This window comes from Oncorhynchus clarkii, chromosome 21 (assembly GCF_045791955.1).
Source record: "Oncorhynchus clarkii lewisi isolate Uvic-CL-2024 chromosome 21, UVic_Ocla_1.0, whole genome shotgun sequence".
NCBI classification, from domain to species: Eukaryota; Metazoa; Chordata; class Actinopteri; order Salmoniformes; family Salmonidae; genus Oncorhynchus; species Oncorhynchus clarkii.
Genome location: NC_092167.1, coordinates 48,524,102 through 48,535,292, shown reverse-complemented (window position 1 = coordinate 48,535,292; position 11,191 = coordinate 48,524,102).

The window sequence follows — 11,191 nt, the reverse complement described above, 5'->3', positions numbered from 1 at the left end:
TTTGGGGTTTGCCCTCCGCAGCGCCAATCAGTTACTTTCATTTTGACAAGGGGGGACAGATGTCCGGCGCATTTGTGCGGATGTGCAGAGCGACATGGACCGTGTGTGTTTGTGTGTGTGTGTGTGTGCGTGCGAGTGCGCATCTGTGGCTTTTCTAATCTGTGGACGGGTTTTTGTGAAGCTCGAGAGGCAGGGGAATATGTTGATAGGGAGTCGAAGCAGGAAGTCGAAATGCAATGCTATATTTGGGAGCTAGTTATTTATACTCCCCAAACACATAGTCTTTTTGAAGAAGAATAGTCCAGCTGTCACGGGTGAATTAAAACAGACTTTTTTTCTGTTGTTGTTGTGTCTGAATGATTGTTTTTCCTTGAGTATTTTTGCAGGATTGGACATTCATCAACCATGAAAGAGTTCACATTTTATATCATGTTTCCATTTTGTGTACAAAATTATTCTCTCTTATTTTTCTGTGTGCCATAATTAAATCGTAACACTAATATTTAGTCTACTAGAAACTATATCATACATACAGAAAGGCCCCACAGCATGTTATCTTAAAGGTCTTAAAGGTTACCTGTGTTTATATATATTTCCACACTATGAGGTTGGTATAATATGGTGAATTAATGAATAAGAAAATAAATAATGATAATACCCTTTTTAGTGTAAGAGCTGTTTGAGAAGACCGCCTGAAATTTCAGCCTGTTTTAGTAGGATGGAGTTTTGGCCAGCCTGATGACGTCACCAGGCAGTAAATGTGTTAATAGACCAATAAGAAAGAGAGTTCCAAACCTCTCTGCCAATAACAGTAAGCTTTCAGTATTCCCCTCCCTACTTAGACCACTCCCAGACAGTCCTAGCAAAATTCTTGCTTGATCAATTGCTCTTTGCTAAGAAGCTATCTTTGTTTATTTTTGACCATTTTAACTGAAAACAAAATCAATGTAAGGTACTTAATTTGTTTCTCAAAAAATGATTTAATATTAAGATAAAAAAATAAAGAAACCTTTGCATTGGACCTTTAAGCCACAATAAATATTTGTACCTGAGTATCTGATATAGGAGAACTAGCTCTAGAACTTTCTCTAATTCTATATGTTAAGGCATTAGTAGGAGCCATTTAAACAACATACATTTCCCTTCCACTGTTCTGAAAGCCAACCTATTTTACAAAATGTTTCACAATTTATTGGGGATGACAGTGTACACCAACCAACCAGCTTAGTAGCCAACCACGAACATAATTTATAAAATAGAACCTCGTCTATTTCCATAGTCAGTACACGGTTTGAACACACAAACTAGATGCAGTTCAAGTCAAGTTGTTGTCGGTCATGTTGAAAAGAGGCCACTATTAGTCTGGAGGAGATTAAGGCTTTCTGACAGCTGACCTTTGCATTCTGGTCTGCTTCCCTTTTGAAATGTGAAATGTGACCTATAGGGCACAGTGGCATCCATTGCATTTCAACAGGAATAATTAACTTCATCCCTACAGGGACTAAGACTACACTGGTTGTCATGTCCTCGTTCCTTGTCCTTGCCTTTAGATCAACAAGGGTTCCCATATACATGTAGTTCGTCTCTATTGGAACTATGGTTTTGCCCGCAAACCTATTTTATTGAGCATTAATATTTCAGCATTGGTTTCTGCCTTCGAGACATTAGACATGGATATCAAATTGTTGAAGTTGTGCTTGACAAACACAATATTCACAACAGGGGTTATGCAACTGTTGATATAATCTGTTGATATTGAAAGAAAAATAGATTTCGCAATCAGGAAACTTTCCATAACATGAATCATAACGCCAGTTGCCTGTGATCAGTCTCTATAAATGTCCATTTGAATGATAGTATAAGAAAAAAGGACAACAGCTTTAGCTTTTAAGGAGAAGAAAAGACACATATAATGGAAAGTAAACAGCAACAGCAATTCTGCCTGTGTTTATATACTGTAGCTCCAATCATTTTCCTTCATCAAAATACCTTGTCATTTCTTGCATACTCTTGTCTTTGTCATTTAAATCAAACGTTATCAGAGATCGCAGTTTATCAAGTCTGGGATAAAGTTGTCAAAAATATAGATGGCATAACGGTATAATCAAACAAGCAGTTATATTCAGTCACAGACAGCTGGTTGTCAGACTAAGCAGACCTCAACATTGTTTTTGTGTTTTTTTATGTAAAGTCTAAGTCTTTGGTAATTTACATACCTGAAGTCTATCCTGATGAATCCAGAATGAAAGCTAGCTTCACTATTTTGGATTCACCAGGCCTAAGTAAAGTCCCACCCCAATTTTTTTTTACACTTTCAATGACTGTGGTATGTGGTTGTCTTACCTACTTTAGTCGAATGCACTGACTATTGGATAAGCATCTTTGCTAAATTAGTATTTTTGGAGAAACAAGTTATGACATTTTTTTTTAGATTTACTCTTAACCCTGTACACTTTCTTCACCAGCAAACAAAGGAGAAAGTATAACTTCACTGGTAACTCGTTGTCCTCCCTTTTGAATTACATTCTCTCTCAAGACATTTTTAGGACCTCTCAGAAGCATTCCAAGAGAACGTTATACTCCATTACACGTGTCAACAGAATGGAAGCCAAGCCTAAAGGACACACTTAAGATGTCCTCTGTTCTCTCAACGTTTTATCTACTCTCTGACCCATTGCAGCTTATACTCTCCCAAAAGCACAGAGGGGCCCCCTTACCCCCTCTATTTGAACAGAGATTTACTCTGCTAAACAATTCCAGGTATTCTTCTGATACATGTCAGGTGTGTGTGTGTGTGGGGGGGGGGGGGGGGGGGTGGATACACGTTATTGTTTTTGTTCTGTGCAAGTTTCATTCTCACATCACTGAGGTGGAGGATCCCTATATTGTCCTTGAGGATAAACCAAATCTCCATGCACAGGGATGCTACATACTTAATCAGCAGAGCTCAGTCGCTGGCATGCCTGCTACCCTGTCAGATATAAAACATATGTTTGGTTGAAAGGAGAAAGAAGCAAACCGGAGAGGAATAAGCGGAGTCCGCCAATTCAGTGTTTAAAAAGTTCAATCCAAATGCATCCGTTGACAATTTTTATAACCACAATGCACTTGACAAAACAGGGCCACACCGAGGTAAAGCCCTTGAACACAGACCTATTTTTGTTCCCCTGTGCCTTTAAAGAACATGAAGGGACAGACACCTTGGGAAGAAGAACCAATCCCTCGAGAAGTGACCCGTCCTCTAGCCTCCTACAGCCAATTAGAATAGGTCAATCTTTCTGCAAATTGCTCATTAGTGATGTCAGAGGTAGATTAAAGGGTGGCCAAGCCAGCCAACCATATAGGAACCAGGAATGTGGAGTAACGCTAGTCAAAGGAATGGAATGGTTTTGGCTCTCCGCCCATTGAGACCAACTTACTCTGCATTACTCAGAAGAACAGTGTGTACACTGCCAAATGAACCATGGTCATTGGTTTTGATGGGATGTTTTCCTGGTTTTGTAGCGGTGACTACTGCAACAGTGTGTTGCTTTGGGAGAGAGGAAGTCTGACTGAGGCCACATGCTTAAGGATGTGTTGAAATATACAGAATGGGTACCTGGAGGAAAATGGGGAAGGGTTGTGATTTTTCCATTTCAGTCAAGGGGAAGGTTTAGTATTTTTTTTATCTGGTCCAGGGGAGGGTCATGTCATTTGTAACTGATTAAATTTCTATATTTCTCAGTGTTTTAGAATGAGTTACTTATTAAGCTATATATTGACGTGTACCTGATGCCGACCCTCATCTCTGATTCTACACTGGGCACACAATATCAAATGGGCCTATAGGCTATTTGTGTCATCTCAATCAAATGATCCATAGCCTAGGATACGAAGTGCAGGCTTGGTGAAGGCTTGGTGAAGGCTTCTGTGAAGCACAGAACAAAGATAGTTCTAAGATAGCTGCTGGGATGGTGTAAATACAACTAGGCTGCATTACACACTGCAGTTGATATTCCAACCCTGAGCCCAGGCCTGTTCTTTTTGATGTGCTGCCTAACCAATGGCTGTGCTGTGTGCTGCCTAACCAATGGCTGTGCTGTGTGCTGCCTAACCAATGGCTGTGCTGTGTGCTGCCTAAACAATGGCTGTGCTGTGTGCTGCCTAAACAATGGCTGTGCTGTGTGCTGTGTGCTGCCTAACCAATGGCTGTGCTGTGTGCTGTGTGCTGCCTAACCAATGGCTGTGCTGTGTGCTGCCTAACCAATGGCTGTGCTGTGTGCTGCCTAATCAATGGCTGTGCTGTGTGCTGCCTAACCAATGGCTGTGCTGTGTGCTGCCTAACCAATGGCTGTGCTGTGTGCTGCCTAACCAATGGCTGTGCTGTGTGCTGCCTAACCAATGGCTGTGATGTGTGCTGCCTAACCAATGGCTGTGCTGTGTAGGTTTATGGTGGCAGTTCAGGAGGAGAGTCAAAGGCTTCTTCCCGAAAATAATATTTGATTATGCCTAGTCCAAGAAATACACTATCTTGTGTGCGCAGACTAACCTATATCCTATGTTCTGTTCAGTTTGAGAATGAGAGTGCGAAGAGGCGAAGGAGGACAACTTTGATAGCTTGCTAATACTATAATTGATTTTTATTAAAAACAGTATGTTTCCTGCCCCATGATGTATTTATCCGAGTTATTGACCTCGCAATAAGCCAGAGTCGAGTCGCTCACAATGTGGTGCTGAAACTTGAATCACAGTGCTGAAAGTAGGCATAATTCAAGTAGGCACAATTCAAGTAAGCATAATTCAAGTAGGCTAGATTCAAGTAGACATAATGCAAGTAGGCATAATTCAAGTAAGCATAATTCAAGTAAGCATAGTTCAAGTAGGCATAGTTCAAGTAGGCATAATTAATTTAAACCGTATTCATTTTAATTAGACTTTACTAACAACAAGAGGGCCTTGTGTTGGAGCCTTTTACTTCCTATTTAAGAAATAAGAGGTAGACATACCTGTTTGACAGACAACATTAGGCTGTAGGCTGCTATATCCGTAGATATTGTCGGTCATTACCTCCACCCACCGTGCACTATTTAAATGCACTCTTTTAAATCTATAACAGCGCTTTGGTCCACAATGCTTTATTTATTGTTTAAATGCAGACAGTTTGAAGGGAAACTCTTGTCACCTATTGTCGGGTTAAACCATGAAAGAAGAGCAACTAGCAGTTAAAGCTTACATTTTTCTGTGTCAGTAGGCCTACTCTGTCTGCGGTGTAAAGGTAGGCCTACTCTGTCTGGGGTGGAAAGATAGGTCTACTCTGTCTGGGGTGTAAAGGTAGGTCTACTCTGTCTGGGGTGGAAAGGTAGGCCTACTCTGTCTGGGGTGGAAAGGTAGGTCTACTCTGTCTGGGGTGTAAAGGTAGGCCTACTCTGTCTGGGGTGGAAAGGTAGGTCTACTCTGTCTGGGGTGTAAAGGTAGGTCTACTCTGTCTGGGGTGGAAAGGTAGGCCTACTCTGTCTGGGGTGGAAAGGTAGGCCTACTCTGTCTGGGGTGGAAAGGTAGGTCTACTCTTTCTGGGGTGGAAAGGTAGGTCTACTCTTTCTGGGGTGGAAAGGTAGGTCCTACTCTGTCTGGGGTGGAAAGGTAGGTCTACTCTTTCTGGGGTGGAAAGGTAGGTCTACTCTTTCTGGGGTGGAAAGGTAGGTCTGCTCAGTCTGGGGTGGAAAGGTAGGGCCTACTCTGTCTGGGGTGGAAAGGTAGGTCTACTCTTTCTGGGGTGGAAAGGTAGGTCCTACTCTGTCTGGGGTGGAAAGGTAGGTCTACTCTTTCTGGGGTGGAAAGGTAGGTCTACTCTGTCTGGGGTTGAAAGGTAGGTCCTACTCTGTCTGGGGTGGAAAGGTAGGCCTACTCTGTCTGGGGTGGAAAGGTAGGTCTACTCTTTCTGGGGTGGAAAGGTAGGTCCTACTCTGTCTGGGGTGGAAAGGTAGGTCTACTCTTTCTGGGGTGGAAAGGTATGTCCTACTCTGTCTGGAGTGGAAAGGTAGGCCTACTCTGTCTGGGGTGGAAAGGTAGGTCTACTCTTTCTGGGGTGGAAAGGTAGGTCTACTCTTTCTGGGGTGGAAAGGTAGGTCCTACTCTGTCTGGGGTGGAAAGGTAGGCCTACTCTGTCTGGGGTGGAAAGGTAGGTCTACTCTGTCTGGGGTGGAAAGGTAGGTCTACTCTTTCTGGGGTGGAAAGGTAGGCCTACTCTGTCTGGGGTGGAAAGGTAGGTCTACTCTTTCTGGGGTGGAAAGGTAGGCCTACTCTGTCTGGGGTGGAAAGGTAGGTCTACTCTTTCTGGGGTGGAAAGGTAGGTCCTACTCTGTCTGGGGTGGAAAGGTAGGCCTACTCTGTCCGGGGTGGAAAGGTAGGTCTACTCTCTGTCTAGGGTGGGAAGATAGACCTAACTTTTGAAAGTACCATGCTCAGATTCCTAATGACATGTCAGATTGAATTATGTGCAAACAGTGACATTTTTGTTGAAAACAAGACACACTGATTTGGCATTGAAACAATAGGATAAGACGAGCACATAGACTTGTCTCTCTGTCCATTCTTAGCCTGTAATTCCAGTTTGTGTGGTATTAAAACAGAATCCGCTAATATGTAAATATTATGTAGAATTGCATGAAATGTTTATAAAAAATACATTTTTTTCCCCCTGGCCTACAAATATAAGGATAGATTAATGCAATGCTTTGACTATAAAGGATATTATCCCACCCCTACTCTTGTCCACGGTGGTCTGCTGACCCACGACCTTCTGGCCTCCACCACTTGTGCGCTTTCAAAATTCCTGCGTTGCCATGTAATGCTTACAGGACGAAGACCCGTTTTCTAAACTGCATGTCTAAGGCTCCGGTCTGTCCATGAATTGAGGGTAAATGGTAGACACGTTCTCTGCTATTCACTTTATGTCTAAATTATTATTTTGGGTATATGGGAGGGTCACTTGTTTGTTTTTTTCAAGCTTTCAGGGAGGTGTTTAGGTCAAATATATTTTGCTGAAGGAAGAGCCATCCATTGTTCTTTCTAACAGATCTGATATTCTCCATGTAACCCTTATTATAAATAGCGTTCATTCCCTAACATGAAATCAAGGCTGAAAAGATTTGGAAAAGGGTCAAACATGGATTTGTTACCACACTAGTAATTCTTTAGGAAAAGTGTGAAAGAAGACATTGTTAAATATAGATTGCTCTCTCTCTCTCTCTCTCTCTCTCTCTCTCTCTCTCTCTCTCTCTCTCTCTCTCTCTCTCTCTCTCTCTCTCTCTCTCTCACACACACCCTCTCACACACTCTCTCGCACACTCTCTCACACACTCTCTCACACAATCTCTCACACTCTCAAGAAACTAAGAAATCACAAACTGCAAGTATCATCATTGATTTTGAGGCTGTGTGGTGTTAAATCTTGCTGACGTGTCCCCCTTGGTCTCCCGGACTAGTTCTTCAGAGGACATCTTTGCTGTCAGAGCAAACCACACAGCTCTGAGACCTGTCAAAAACAGCTGGGACATCTCCCTCCCGCCTCCACTCCCCTCTCATCCCCTTCTACTTTCTCCACTCTTCTCTTCTCCTCCCCCTTCCCAACCCCCCCCAGAGGAGAAAGCTTTGATAAGGGTCTGTGTACACATCAGAAAGCAGAAGAACATTTACATTTTTATCTGCTTGAAGACCCTCCTCCTCCCCCTTCTCCTCCTCATCCTCCCCCTGCCCCTCTTCTCCTTCCTCCTCCTCCTCCTCTTCCTCCTCCCCACCCTGAGTATAACACATGAAAAACGTGTATCTCTTTTGCTGGGTGTGTCTTTCCACTTCATCTACAGTTATACTACAATAAGATGGTATGAATATGTTACACAAAGATACAACTGACAAAGACTTGCCAAAGACAAAGAATATCTTAAACAGTTTTTATACACTGAGTGTACAAATCCTGAGATAGACTGACCAGGTGAATGCTATGATTCCTTGTTGATGTCACTTGTTAAATCCACTTCAATGGGTGTAGATGAAGGGGAAGAGACAGGTTAAGGAAGGATTTTTAAGCCTTGAGACAATTGAGACATGGATTGTGTATGTGTGCCATTCAGAGGGCAAATTTAAGATTCACCCTAAATTTCAGATTTAAGTGCCTTTGAACTGGATATGGTAGCAGGTGCCAGGCGCACCAGTGTGAGTGTGACAAGAACTGCAACGCTGCTGGGTTTTTCACACTCAACAGTTTCCCCGTGTGCATCAAGAATGGTCCACCACCTAAAGGACATCCAGCCAACCGGACACAACTGTGGGAAGCATTGGAGTCAACATGGGCCAGCATCCCTGTGGAACGCTTTCGACACCTTGCAGTGTCCATGCCCCGACGAATTGTGACTGTTCTGAGGGCAAAGGGGCTTCAATCAATATTAGAAAGGTGTACTTAATTTTTTTGTACACTCAGAGTATATAACTCATCATCTCTGTTTTCACTCAGAAGGGTACAGCTGTTGTTAAATGTCACACACCATAAACATTTGTGACCGACCGGCTCCATTCGGTCTTATGTAGAAAAATATGAAATTGTTGTTTTTTACATTGGATAAAAGTAGAGACTCAGAGCTATAAACTGCAGTTAACAAACAATGGGAAAGTAATTCTGCTTTGAAAGTTGATACACTTATAATATCACTTTTGAGAAAATGGCCCTTGAATGTTTTTGGCACTACTGGAGAGCTCTTCTTTGTCTTCTTTGTCTACACCCATTCAGCATCGTTCACACACTCTGAAGCTTTAGCCCCACCCATTCAGCATCGTTCACACCCTCTAAAGCTTTAAGTCCCACCCATCTCTTTAAGGATTCACAAGTGAGGCAATGTGCTTAACAGTGAGTAGGGTAGTGCACGACCAAAGATTTTCAAGACTGATTTATACTATGTCTATCGACATGTCTGTATACGGTTGTCGCAGTGACATCATGAACATTTTACTGTCATACGACGTTAAACTTGTCATTGTCGACAGCATATATGTATTTTAACACCAATAAACCCATCTATTTAAAGATTAATTTAGTAAATGTCAATCTAGCAAACCAGGCAACTAATAACAACTTTTCTAGCACGTTAGCAGTTAAATACAATTACCATATCATATAGCTGCCAACACCTTAACTGTAGCTAATTTGTATAAGTTATTACTGGAAAATAAACTCACAACAAGATCATTATTTACAAGTTAATGGCGAGCTAATGAGTGTGACAAAATATAAGCAGGGCATTCTACCGGAGGATTTTAGAATGTGGACACTGTCTCGTTGGCCTAACGCTATATCCTAATTTGGCTTTGGTGCAGGTCATGTTGTTCCTCACATTACCGTCTTTAGTAAACACACAATATATCAAATAAAATCAAAGTTTATTTGTCACAGGATACAGAAGGTGTAAACGGAGTCTTTTGTTTAGACATGTAGCTAGCTAGCTAGCTAAACAACGAACCATAATCCCAACTCATAATGATACTACCCTACAATAATCTACAGGTAGCTAAAGCTAACCAAGTAGCTAGGTTCAATGTTAGCTAGCTAGCTAACATTAGGATATAACTAGCAATGCAAATGGCTCTGAGATACAAATAATATAACTACACAGATTGTGCGCGTAACGTTAGCTAGCCAGCCAGCCAGCTAACATTATCATATTCTGATCTTGACTGAATGAGACCAGTTGTTCCTTCACAACTTGGGTGAATACCCAGCCGGTTATGGTCATCATCAATCTGGACAAACAGAGACATGGATGATGTCTTGAGATAACTTTTTGCCCGAAACCACACGTGCACTCAGGGGCTTTAAGTGATGGACGCAGCCATCGGAAGGCAAGGTCAAAGTTATGAAAGGCCATGGGGTTTATTTATGGGTTCAAGCATCAAACTTGGGTGAAACCAAAGACAGTACAGGATGGAGATAGGCACAAACTGCTTCTGCATTAGAAATCCCGATCACACTTGTAGGCGATGTCATGACAACGTTGGCTAGCTAAGATCATGAACAGAAACTCATCATCGAGTCTAACGGTTGTCTCGCGCCAATCTGTGCATGTGCAGGCCATCAAATCAAAGGCATTCCTTCAAAATAAAGTTTTGACAAAAATTAAAAGGTGTCAAGTTTGTCACATTCACGAGGTTGGAGTAATAACATGTTCAACTACAAAATTTAAATGCAGCAAGCAGCAACTTCATTGATTTTACTGAGTTACAGTTCGTATGAGGAAATCAGTCAATTTAAATCAATTCATTAGACTGTAATCTATGGATTTCACATGACTGGGAATACAGATATGCATCTTTTGGTCACAGATACCTTTTAAAAAAATGAGCCTCGGCCTCCCGAGTGGCGCAGCGGTTTAAGGCACTGATTCGCTGTGTTGCAGCATCACTACACAGCCTGGGATCGAACCCAGGCTGAGTCATAACCGGCTGTGACCGGGAGGGAGTCCCATAGGGCGGCGCACAATTGGCCCAGCGTCGTCCAGGTTAGGGGAGGGTTTGGCACAGCGTCGTCCGGGTTAGGGGAGGGTTTGGCCCAGCGTCGTCCGGGTTAGGGGAGGGTTTGGCCCAGCGTCGTCCGGGTTAGGGGAGGATTTGGCCCAGCGTCGTCCGGGTTAGGGGAGGGTTTGGCCCAGCGTCGTCCGGGTTAGGGGAGGGTTTGGCCCAGCGTCGTCCGGGTTAGGGGAGGGTTTGGCCCAGCGTCGTCCGGGTTAAGGGAGGGTTTGGTCCAGCGTCGTCCGGGTTAGGGGAGGGTTTGGCTGGTGGGGGCTTTACTTGGCTCATCGCACTCTAGCGACTCCTCGTGGAGGGCCGGTCGCCTGCAGCCTGACTTCGGTCGTCAGTGGAACGGTGTTTCCTCCGACACATTGGTGCAGCTGGCTTCTGGGTTAAGAGGGCGGGTGTTAAGAAGCGCCGCTTGGCTGGTCATGTTTCAGAGGGTGCATGACTCGACCTTTGCCTCTCCCAAGCCTGTTGTGTAGATGCAGCGATGAGACAAGATCATAATCACGAAATTGGGGAGAAACATTGGGCCTCAGGATCTCGTCACAGTATTTTTGTGCATTAAAACTGCCATTGAAAAAACGCAGTTGTGTTTGTTGTTCGTAGCTTACGGGAAGAGAAATTAAAATTGAATCTCTGGTAACTGCTCTGG